Source organism: Macaca mulatta, chromosome 7 (assembly GCF_049350105.2).
Source record: "Macaca mulatta isolate MMU2019108-1 chromosome 7, T2T-MMU8v2.0, whole genome shotgun sequence".
In the NCBI taxonomy this organism is placed as follows: domain Eukaryota; kingdom Metazoa; phylum Chordata; class Mammalia; order Primates; family Cercopithecidae; genus Macaca; species Macaca mulatta.
In genome coordinates this window covers 129,036,709-129,049,781 of record NC_133412.1, presented here as the reverse complement: position 1 = coordinate 129,049,781, position 13,073 = coordinate 129,036,709, and positions in this window count along the sequence as shown.

Here is a 13,073-nt window from a genome sequence, read left to right as displayed (position 1 = left end):
TGACAATTTTATATGACTGTGTAACTGCAACCACACCATTTACAAACATAAATACTTCTATCACCCCTAAAATTCCCTTCTATGCCCTCTCTCTAAATGCCAGAGTCAATATCTACCCCACCTCCCAGACATAGGTGACTGAGGATCTCATTTCTGTCCCTGTAGATTAGGTGGCTTTAGGAAAATAATCAAGGACTAGGTAGCCTTTTATGTCTGGCATCTTTCTGCCTAGCAGAGTGTCTGTGGAATTTATACATGTGGTTGTGTTTATCACTAGTTTATTTTTTTTTATTGCTGAGTTGTCCATTGTAAGGCTATTCCACAATTTGTTTATTCATTCGCTGTTGTTGGACACTTGGTTGTTTTCAGTTTTTGGCTTTTATTCAGTTACATACACAGTAAGTCAAAACAGTGAATTTACTACTTAAACAATTCCAAGACACGACATCTAGCCTTTTTATAAACCAAAAATGTTGCTGATCCTAAGTTTCTCCTGTATGAAAATTCTATACTTGCCTGCTCCAGGGGTTCTGGTTAGGTTTGAGGTGTAGTCTAGGAGACTGCATGTTTTTTATTATTTTTACACTTTTAAGTTCTGGAATATATGTGTAGAACATGCAGGTTTGTTACGTAGGTATACAGGTGCCATGGTGGTTTGCTGCGCCCATCAACCCATCATCTACATTAGGTATTTCTCCTAATGCTATCCCTCCCATAGACCCCCACCCACCAACAGGCCCCGGTGTGTGATGTTCCCCTCCCTGTGTCCATGTGTTCTCATTGTTCAACTCCCACATATGAGTGAGAACATGTGGTGTTTGGTTTTCTGTTCCCGTGTTAGTTTGCTGAAAATGATGGTTCCCAGCTTAATCCATGTCCCTGCAAAGGACATGAACTCATCTTTTTTTATGGCTACATAGTATTCCATGGCATTAGGTGATCCCCTGGATCCTTGCAACTCCAGCCTGATTGCTCTGCCCTCAATTCCATGAACTACTATGGAATTGTATTTCATAAAGAAATTCCATTTTCTTTATCCAGTCTATCATTGATGGACATTTGGGTTGGTTCCAAGTCTTTGCTATTGTGAACAGTGCTGCAATAAACATACGTGTGTTTGTGTCTTTATAGTAGAATGATTTATAATCCTTTGGGTATATACCCAGTAATGGGATTGCTGGGTCAGAAGGTATTTCTAGTTCTAGATCCTTGAGGAATCCCCACACTGTCTTCCACAATGGTTGAAGTAATTTACACTCCCAACAACAGTGTAAAAGTGTTCCTATTTCTCCACATCCTCTCCAGCATCTGTTGTTTCCTGACTTTTTAATGATCACCAGTCTAACTGGCATGAGCTAGTATCTCATTGTGGTTTTGATTTGCATTTCTCTAATGACCAGTGATGATGAGCTTTTTTTCATATGTTTGTTGGCCATGTAAATGTCTTCCTTTGAGAAGTGCCTGTTTATCTCTTTCACTCACTTTTTGATGGGGCTGGTTTTTTCTTGTAAATTTGTTTAAGTTCCTTGTAGATTCTGGATGTTAGCTCTTTGTCAGATGGGTAGATTGCAAAAATTTTCTCCCATTCTGTAGGTTACCTGTTCACTCTGATGATAGTTTCTTTTGCTGTACAGAAGCTCTTTAGTTTAATTAGATCCTATTTGTCAATTTTGGCTTTTGTTGCCATTGCTTTTGGTGTTTTAGTCATGAAATCTTTGCCTATGCCTATGTCCTAAATGGTACTGCCTAAGTTTTCTTCTAGGGTTTTTATGGTTTTAGGTTTTATGTTTAAGTCTTTAATCCATTTTGAGTTAATTTTTGTATAAGGTGTGAGGAAGGGGTCCAGTTTCAGTTTTCCGCATATGACTAGCCAGTTTTCCCAATATCATTTATTAAATGGGACTGCATCTTTAATAATTATGCCTGGTTAAGCTGATGCCAGTGTTCTTCAAACTACACCTTGAGAAATACTATCCTAGGGTTTAGGGCAGTTGTCCCCAACCTTTAGGGCACCAGGGACTGGTTTTGTGGGAGACAGTTTTTCCACGGACTGGGGTTGAGGAGTAGGGATGATTTCAGGATGAAACTCAGATAATCAGGCATTAGATTCTCATAAGGAACATGCAACCTAGATTCCTCACGTGCACAGTTCACAATAGGGTTCACATTCCTGTGAGAATCTAATTTTGCCGCTGATCTCACAGGAGGTAGAGCTCGGGCGGTAATGAGCTCCCTTACCTGCCACTCACCTCCTGCTGTACAGCTTGCTTTCTAACAGGCTACAGACCAGTACTGTTCCACAGCCCCCAGGGGCTGGGGACCCCTGGTTTAGGGCACTGGCTAACCCAGGTATACCCCTTTTTTGATCACAGGGATCTGCATCTTTCTTTTGAAAAAGGGCTAAGGGCTCACCAGTCTCCTACAATCAAATGGTTAAATCAAAAATGGAGAGAAGGCTAAGGTACTGCTTTCCAAGTTGTGTATTCTCTCAGGCCAGCGAGCTCACTGGTGTGGGAAGATCAGGGAGTCAGAGACTAGGGGTGAAGACCTTTCTCACATTCTCCATCCTCAGTCTTTTAAAGACACAGTTGTTAATCGTATTAAGGAGGAAGACATGAGATGAGGTAAAGCAAATGCCACTGATGTCTGAAGCAGGGACCTGTATTAATGACCTGAGGAAAGATACCTCTGAAGGGAAAGTTATGGAAGAATTCCAGAGAGATGGCCTGAGTATCACTTCAGAGAGAGCCCAGATGGCCTAGATGATATCTGAAGAAAATGAAGTACGGTGCTGACAAGGTTAGTCAGCTTGGCAAGGATCCTTTCACAAAGATCTGAAAAGGAGAGCTTCACAAGAGGTGAACCCATGAGAAGGGGATGAAGGTTTGCCAGGAGTTGTGGAGCTGGGGTCAGGTTCAGCAACTCACTACCTCTTCTTACCACCTTAAAGATCACACTGGTAAGCCACTGACACATGATTTCTCCTTTTTCCTCCAAGAAATTATTTTATATAGCCTTTCCTCCCCAAACCACTTTATTGTTCATTTCATTCCTTTCAGTTTTTTCTTTTTGGTAACACTATGCCCCTGTAAGATACAACAACAGATGAGTGCATCACTGTTTGCACACATGCAGAATTTCAGAAGCTGTGTGCTTTTCCTTCTCCTTCTCTTCCCCCAGCCTCCTTCTCCTCCTCCTCCTTTCTCCCCCACCTCTTTCTCTGATGTGTGTGTGTCCATGTTTCATGACCCATACCTGGCATTTGACACAATACTGGTGTGTCAAAAGTCAAAGCCATAAAATACAATGCCATGTCAACTCAACCCAGTCTATTTATGAAAATGGACTTGCCAGCCAATCCCAGCCTGATCATAGAAGTGCATTCAGTTTCTAATGGCTGATATTAAAAAGCCAAAAAATAACAGATGCTGGCGAGGTTGTAGAGGAAAGAGAAATCTTATACATTGTTGGTGGGAGTGTAAATTAGTTCAACCATTGTGGAAAGCAGTGTGGCAATTCCTCAAAGAGCTAAAAACAGAACTACAATTTGACCCAGCAATCCCATTACTGGGTATATTCCCAGAGGAGTATAAAGCATTCTACCATAAAGACACATGCATGCAAATGTGCATTGCAGCACTATTCAGGACAGCAAAGACATAGAATCAACCTAAATGCCCATCAATGACAGATCAATAAAGAAAATGTGATACATATACATCAGGGAATACTATGCAGCCATAAAAAAGAACAAGATCATGTCTTTTACAGGAACATGAATGGAGCTAGAGGCCATTATCTTTAGCAAACAAACGCAGGAACAGAAAACCAAATACCATATGTTCTCACTTATAAAGTGGGAGCTAAATGATGAGAACTCATGGACGCAAAGAAGGGAACAACAAACACTGTGGCATACTTGAGGGAGAAGGGTGGGAGGAGAGAGAGGAACAGAAAAAAATAATGAATGGTTACTAGGCTTAATACCTGGGTGATGAAGTAATCTGTACAACAAACTCCGTGACACAAGTTTACCTATATAGCAAACTTGCACATGTAGACCTGAACCTAAAATAAAAGTTAAAAAAAAGAAAGAAGTCTGTTTAGTTTCCACAACAACTGTTTCATTTGGAGTTTTTCTTTTATTGATTCATCCATCCATTCAACGAGGACCTGAAAAGTGCCAGGCACTGGCCTGGTTGCTGAGGATACCAAATTTAAATAAGATTGGTTCTTCTTTTCCAAGGGTTTACTGTCCAGTTGGAGAAACAGACATTGAAACAGACAAACGACAAGATAGTGCTTGTAGTTCAGGAGGAGAGATGAGCACAGGAGTGGGAGCACAGCGGATGCTGCTGGGAGAATTGGGAGACGCTGCAGTTTGTCCAAGAAGCTGCTCTGCCATCAGTGACCTCTATCCATGCAAGATGCAGCAGGCTTAATGAAGTGAGGGAAGGATCACAGGGCAGGAGTGCTGAGAAAAACTGTCATAATTTATCACTAGATGCATGCTGGAAACTTGGTTTCTCCCAAAATAAAGTCAGTTGTTCTAATTAGCTCTTTTCATTTGAAAGTAAAGACTGTCCCCATCCTTCAGGACATTGTCAAGCAAATCTGTTATGCGTGAAGCTGGGAGATTAGATATGAAATTACGGAAGAAACAAGCACTTCAAGGAAAACAACATGTTCTCTCTGAGAACCTCTTGAAGGTTGGCCAGAAGTTCATACCAACCCTTTGTGCTGGCTAAGTGCCTGATTTCTGAGGAGTTCAAAGCACATAGTGGACAGTTACTCCATGGTTGTCATAGAAACTCTGCAACAGGGATGCATAGCCAGAGACATTGTCCAAGTGGGAGGTAAACAATAGGGAAGAACATAAACTAGGGTACCCCTGAGTCCTTCTGGGGGCCTCTTCCCCTTGTTTTTCACATTTGCCCATTACCTTCTAGGGCTTCCACCCCCATCTGACCCTGGGGACCCCTAGGTCTGTGGGTTCAGCCCTTGCTTCTTCCGTAGATTTAGAGCTCTCTGTCTACCTGGACATCCTCTGGATGTCCACAGCCACACTTGGCATCTAGCGTCTCCAGACCTGTGGGTGGGAAAGAAAGTACATATCAGGAAGGTATTTTACTCTAATGAAGATAGAGATGGAGATTCTAATCTCTTTTCTAGAATTTTTTTAAAAATCAGATCTGATAGTAAGTAACAAAATGGATTAGTTTGGATTAGTTTGAATTTTGTTGTTGCTTTTTTCTATTTGCTTTTCTTTTTGAAGAATCCCAATATCAGGAAGACAGAAAAAAAGCCCCAAGATATTTAAATAGAATGTGGCAGAAACTCTGAGCAGCCTCCTGCTCCTCTCTTTTTCTTAACAACAGAACCTTGATTGTATTTGGTCCAGCAGTGCACACAGCTGAAAGGTGTTCGTCAGCCTGCTTTGTGGTTAGCAGTAGCCATGTGACTGAGTTCTGGTCTGTGAGATGTATCATATGGGACTTCCGAGAAGATTGTTTAAAGAGATTTAAGGATGCCTGACATGCTGGGAAAAGAGGCTGTTGTCCTCCTTCCTCCTTCCTGCTGCCTGGGATGTAGACATGATGGCTAGAGCTTCAGCAGCCTTCTTCTAAGAAGAGTTGGGGGATTGAGAACTATGCTGAAGATAGAGGAGTCTGGGTCTCTAATGACTTTATAGAGCTGCCATACAAGCTCTGGGCCACTTTTGTCCAGATTTCCTTAAGTGAAAGGATTTAAGCCACTGTGTATTTGAGTTACTATATTCAGATCTCTGTTACAACAAAACCTAATCCTTACTGATAACTAATGAAGAATTAATTGTAATAGCAGCAGCTTAAGCTTCAGAGAGACTGACAGCCATTTTGTGAGGGTGACAAATCAGTCCTTTCCATACTCAAGGTTATTGTGACCCTACTGGATGTGAGGCAGTGGCATCAGTGGGACAAGGAATGAAAATTGGGTTGAGGGGTATTGCATGGCCTGATCGAGTTCAAAGGCCCTGGTAGCTAATGCTCTTCTTGGTCTTGTTATTGAATGACTTCTCTTTTAGCCAATTTCAGCACTAGGACACTGACTCCTCAACCTGCATTGGACTGGGTCAGACTGTGAGCTACGTGACCCAAGTTAGCAGGGAGCAAACCATCCTTACCATAACTAATCTTACTTGGAAGCTGGTGACAAATCCATTCACAGCTGAGATCAACTGTGAAAGAGGGAAGAAGTCTCATTTAGTGAGAAAAACAAGTTACTTTCTGCCCTTCTCAACCCATCTAGATAGCCATGCCCATCTCCACCAAACCCCAGCACAAGAACCATCCCTATCACCAGGATGACAGACTGACAAGAGGTCAGAGATCAAATTTTGCCAGTGGTACTTCCTCCCCCTTCACCACTGCCACTTAATATCCCATAGGGTCAAACAGGGATCTGGAGGGCAACTTCCACCATCAGAGACTCAGGAGACTCCTGGAGTCAGCTTTGCCTACTTGCCTCTGAGAGCCCCTGTCTAGGAATGCAGACAGGACACAGTTTCCCCACAAGGTCAGTGGAGAGAGGCTTTGCCTTTCCCTTGTGTTTCTTTTGGCTCCCTGACATGAGCACAGCCTGTCCCACATCAAGGAATTCTTCAGGATTCCTTGTGAGTGCTGCGACGGCAGGAGCATCATTCCCAGGAGTCCAGGATAAAGCCACTTTTGATCGGATGCCTCCTTTTTCACATTACAAACTAACACTCCTGTCGTTTCTTAATGAAAAACAGGGCTTTAGAATCTGAGAAGAATTAGCCCGATTTTTAACACCTTGTCAAAGACAACCTCACTCAGCACAGTGTTTGGAAACAGCCCTGTTATTGGCCACCCGAGGCTCGGGTTCGAGTGCTGCTGTTCTGTTGATTGGCCATGAGATATTGGACAAATCACTTGGACTTACGGAGCCTCGAGTTGTATCCAGTCATCTTTATTTTTGCGACCTCTGTGTACTAAGCATTTTCCAAGGTGCTGAGAATTCAAGAGTAAACAAATAGATCAAAAATCCTTGCCATTACGGGGCTTATGATGGAGGGACATGGGGATGTGGGAAGAGACCTTAAATACACATGGCACATATTCATAGATGTTTACGAACTTTGATAAATACTATGAAAGGAAAGTACCTAGCTCTCAGATAGGTAGCCATTTAATTTAGATTGAGGGGTAGAAGCATGAGGAATGTACAGGAGATAGCCAGGCAAAAATGGGGAAAGACAGTTCCAACAGCAGGGAGTAGACAGGGAATGGATCTGCGAATTTCTCTGGCGTAGCTCCAACACCATAATAATTATAATAGTCAAGTGGTCTGGGAGAACCTGCTGACTAAGACCAAATGAGAGCTGTGAGCATCTCTGGAGATGCTGATGGGACATAAGCCAGTCACCAATGACCAGACAAGAGGATTTGCACTCAGGTAGATGCCAACCAAGAACCAAACCATCTACCTTCCACCTCCACTATACCCCTGATGCCCAGATAGCATGTGAGGCCAGAGAGCTTAGGTCCCCCGAAGGTAAAAAAGGGGTGGGGGCAGTTATCCTGAATTGACTGAGATTAAACCTGAAAATATTGAAAAACACTGCAGCAATCAAGCCTAAAGATATAGCTAGGTGCAGTTTTCGGCCACGGGCTTCAGATGGGAGTTCTTTTTGCCACAGGAGATCAAGGGTTTTGTTTTGTCTGCTCTGCACACCTGTATTGTAACCTGTGAAGCATTTCTGTGTGGGTATGTGATGTGTGCCCTGTGCAAAAAGAGAACAGTGGAATGAGTCACCTGTTTGTTGTTATGAGGCACAGGTAGGGAGGCAGGCACAGCTACATCACTCTCTTGAGAGACTGGTGGTGACACTCCCCACGCCCATGTCCAGGCTCCTACTCTCACCCCACTGAGTCCTCACTCTGGCCTGGTCCTCGCCCCTGTCCTCCAGGAGTGTGCACACTCATGAGAGGGGCTTCACCTGCCCTCTGGTACATTTCCCAGCCTGCTCCCAACTTTTCTTCTTCCTCTCCAGGATGCGGCTCTGAGAATCAGGCTTCTGGAGTATTGCCTCCCTGCAGCCCCCTCCCCACCATGCCCTCTGAGACACCCCCTGGGTGAGCCTACAACCCTGACTGCTATCTCCCCGGCAGGGGCGGCTTCTGCTCGTGCTGCCATCCAAGGGAAGGGGCTACAGGCACCAACGTCAGGCAGAGGCCTGAGCAGAAATGTGAGTAACTATGAACATGTAAGAGGCAGGCCTAGCAGAGGGAGGGATGGGCTGCACCGAAGCCTACAGGGCACATGCCTGTGATCCAGAACAACATCCCCCAGAGCAGAGAGACCATCTCCTGCCAAAACGTACTGCCACGTAGAACTCACCCACGCGAAACCAAGACCCAGCCTTGTGTAACTAACAAATAGTATGAGGCCTTCCCTAGGGAGCACATTATACCAAGTCCATCATTGATTTATTGTGAAAACTGAGATTTCTTTTTTCTTCTGGCAGACAGAGAGCTTGCAGACAGGATGGGGGAACTACACCACACTGAGAGCTGACCACAACCTGGAACCTCAACCACACTCCCCAGTTACCTTGGAGGTGGGGAGTCTCCATGTGCCTTAGAACACAGCAGAAAGAGAACTAGCCTTGGAATCAGACAGACCAGACTTGCACCCGGCTCTCTGTCACCTGGAACAGGCTACTGAATGTCTCTAAGTTAGGGCGAGTATCCACTTCATGAGCGTTTTGGCAGATTCATGATATTGCATGTGACACGTGATATCGCATAATACCCGACTATTTTTCTCTATCTCAGAAACCTACCGTTGACACTGCGCCTATTGCAATTGTAATTATTTTATTAGTTTGCATTTTTACTTCATTTACTGTTATTGTTGTTACTGTTTATATCCCTCACCACACTATAAAATCAACGAGAGCACAGACCATAGCTGCCTTGCTCACATACATTCTAGAACCTAGCACATAGTAGGTACTCAAGAACAATATTTTCTGTAAAACGCTTATTCATCCAATAAAAATTAGTTTCTTTTCTTCTCTTGGCTCTGAGAAGTCAAATATTCCTGAGCTAGCCATCAAAGCGGGGTGGTTGAATATTCATTGCAGCATTTATACCCCAAACTCCTGAGAAAGGAGATTGAAGAAACCAGGAGGCACTGCTGATCACTAGAAATTATCTAATGGGATATTACTAAGTCACACCCCCAGGAGCCACTTTAGAAAGAGACAATAAACCACCTCACTCCACCAGGACCAACCAGAGAGATGCTGTCTCTGCCCCAGCTCCCAGGAGCCTCAGCAAGACCCTCCAGCCCAGGGGTGGGCTGCTGGGGTGAGCAAAGCTTCCAGTAATTGCAACACAGTTTCTTTAAGAGATGGAAGGAAAGGCATTTCAATAATAAGCAAAGGAGAGGGAAAATCAATAAGGATGTGTGTAATGAATTTTTGTTTCCTGAAATAGCCTGGCAGGAGCCTTGCCAGGAAGAGTTAGGGCTAATCAGTGACAAGATGAGAGACACAAATCCAAGAATATTATTCAGCTCTGCAGCCTCCCTGGGTGAAAGAATGTCAGGGTAAGGAATTGCAAAGAGCTTAGCATATTGTCCAGAAAAATAGGAGAATCTGGACAAAGGTAACAATAGCTCTTCTACTTGTTTGGGAAGAAACCTGCACTTCTCTGGAATTTGAGTGGGGTTCTGAGAAGGTTGGACAAATGGTAACATTTTCTTTAACCCTCAAGTCAACCACACCATCATCAATACTACAAAAAAGACTAAATATGGGGCTATTGTGGGCTGCATGATGGTGATGAGCAGACTTCAACTCTGCCATTCACTAATCATTCACTGTGTAGTCTTGGGTAGTTTACTTAAAACCTCTGAGCCTCAGTTTCCTTCTACAAAATAAACATCTAAGAGTTTCCAGGTTGTAAAACTATTGTGAAGATTAAATGAGGTAGAATGTCAATCACAGCTCAGTGCCCGACACAAGGTAAGCTCCCAATAAATGGTTGCTGTTATTGTCACCATTACAGTTAAATAATCCCATGTTGCTGTGAGTCCTTGTTAAGATCGCTGAAGTTTCTGCTAGACTGCATGCCCTTGACAGGACAGGACCACATTTTCATCCTAGAATACCCTGTACCTGGAAGAGCCAATAGATGTAGAAATAAGGACAAAGTGATTATCACTTTCATAATCTCCTTTGAACATCTGAGATTGTGTGTGTGTGTGTGTGTGTGTGTGTGTGTGTGTGTGTGTGTGTCCCTTGACAAATGAGGGAATTCCCTTATAGGGATTTAAGTGTCTAACAACTCACTCACTGATGATAGAGCAATTAGCCTTGTATTAGCACTTCTTAAAACCACTCTGAAGTATTTTCACTTTTTGCCATAATTATGTGCAATGTAGTAAAGTGGTTCTGAAGCATACTATCATCTTTTCTGTAACTACATTTTTACATCAACTTTACTGAGGCACAATTTACATATAATAAAATAGACGCACTCTGGTGTACAGTTTGGTGAGTTTTGATAAATGTCTATACTCAGGTAACTACTACCTAAATCATGATGTAAAAACTTTCCATCATGCAACTGGGCCCCTTTGTGCCCTTTCGTAGTCAACCCCCACCTCCACCTGCAGCCCCAGATAACCACTAGCACATCTGTTGTAGATGGGATGAGTCTTTTCTAGAGTTTTATTTAAATGGAAACATGCCATATTTAGTCTTTTATGTCTGGCCTCTTTTGCTCAACAGAACGTGTTTGAGATTCATTCATTTAGTTGCATGTATTATCAATAGTACATTTCCTTCGTATTGCTAAGCAGTATTCCATTGTATGAATATACCACATTTTTTAAAAGTCTGTTCACCTATTGATGAACTCTTTGGGTTGTTTCCAATTTTTAACTATTATGAATAAAGCCACTGTGAATATTCATGTACAAGTCTTTTGACATATTTTCATTTTTCTTGGGAAAATACCCAAAAGTGGTATCGCTGGATCATATAAGTGTATGTTCAACTTTATAAGATGCTGCCAGGCTATTTTCCAAAGTGGCTGTGCCATTTTACATTCTCACTCACAATTAGAGCTCTTGCAGCCCCATCTATTCTCTAGCACTTGGCATAGTTGTGACTGCTTTTTAATGAGTTGTCATTGCTCTATTTTACTTGGACCTTTCTAGAATTTCTTCTTCTCTCCCTCTCTGCCTCTGTTTTCCAGAACTTCTGTCTTCCATTTAGCGTCTGCAAAGGGCAGAAGGTGACGGTGTTTATCATTACGTTGCAGAACTTGTTTTAAATACATTTTGAAAGTGCTGAAAGGACTGTCAGGGCTCGTCTGTCAGAGAGAAGTAAACAGATTTTCTCTTGTTTACTTCACCACAACCCGCACATGCAAAGATATACATGTATGATCTCTTTCTCTGGGCAAACTGGGCCCTGGAATAGTTTATTTGTAGCAAACAAAGGGGAAAAAAAGCTCAACTTCCTTTAGATACTAAACAGTCCATTTCCAGGTCATTCTCTTTAGCCTCTGCTCAGAGAGTGAAATCTTCTCTGGTGTCTGTCGCTCTAGACTTGCCTGCAGTCTCTCGTTAGCCCGCTTTGGCCTCTATAGCTTATGCCAGTCACTAATTTCACAGTAGCTGGCTGCTGATTGTACCTGTAAACAGATTAAATGCTTCATAAAAAGTAAGATGTCTTGACTATGTTTCCTTTCATGTTATCAATTACTGTCTTAGAAACTAAAATCTCAATCTGCAGCGGAACGAAGAAAACACACAAGGTATTTCATTATAAAATCATAAAGATCTTGACTTAAAAAAATTCATGTACTTTAATTTTCCAAGATTCCAACATAACCAGCTTTTTTCTGGGACTGAAAAAAATACAACCAAATAAATCTTTATGATGGAAATGCCAAGATCTTTCTTAAAGTTATGTAAATGATTTCTTAAGACAGGCGAGTAATAGAGTCTGGCAGACTTTGAGGTTCCCGAACGTGTTTGGATGGTCAGATGATATTCTTTGAATAACTTACCATTCTTTTCCAAACCCCGGCTATAAGAAAGTGCAAACTTTTTTGCCAAATGCTTTTTCAATTTTAAAACTGAGTAATTGAAGGAAGATGTTTGTGCCACTACTTCTTTCTACTTCAGTCATTCAATGTTGTGAACCATAAAGCCTTTGATATGTTTGGAAGCGATTTGTAAGGCTTTTCTAAGCCCTTTCCTTAGGCACAGAATATTTTTCTTTTAAGAGTAAATTAAACATTGAAAGTTTCCTGTTCCGGTGGAAATGCCGAACCCAGGGGGTTTGGGTGAGTTACGAACTTGGCAAAATGCATCCTCTGCCATACCCAGTGATCAGTCTAGCTTCCAGCAATAGAAATACAATGGTCAAACATGCTGCTGGAGGTGAACATGGCCAGTCCCTGTGACAGACAGATGAGCAGTAATGTTGTCAGCCTTTTCTTAAGGGTTAAAGGATAGAGGCCTGGAGCTCCTCAACATTCCAGTAAATGAACAAAAACAAAAACAAAACACTAAACACCAAAGCATAGAATTGCTCATAAATGTGCAAGGTTTTTGCTCTAACAGGACAATATGGTAAGGAGATAGTCATAGATGGTACAAATACAGAATTAGCAAGAAAATTATGAAAGACTTATAAAAGAGAAATACAATATGCACACTATGCATTGATTAAAACGCACGTTCTAGGACAGTGGATGTCATGACCAATCTTTCCTAAGTGTGATTCATGGAGCACCTGCCGCAGGATCATAGGAGGAGCTTGCTGAAATGAAGATTCCTGGATCCTATCCCAAATCTACAGCTCGTCAGACAAATCTTGTACACACTGAAGTTTGAGAACCATTTCCATAGATGGATGTATTTTTGGTAGCTAGAACGATGGCCCCCCAACTAACATCCATGTCCTTATTCTGGAACCTGTAACTATGTTTCCTTGCATGACACAACGGACTTTGCAGATGTGATTAAGATTATGGTTAAATGGGGAG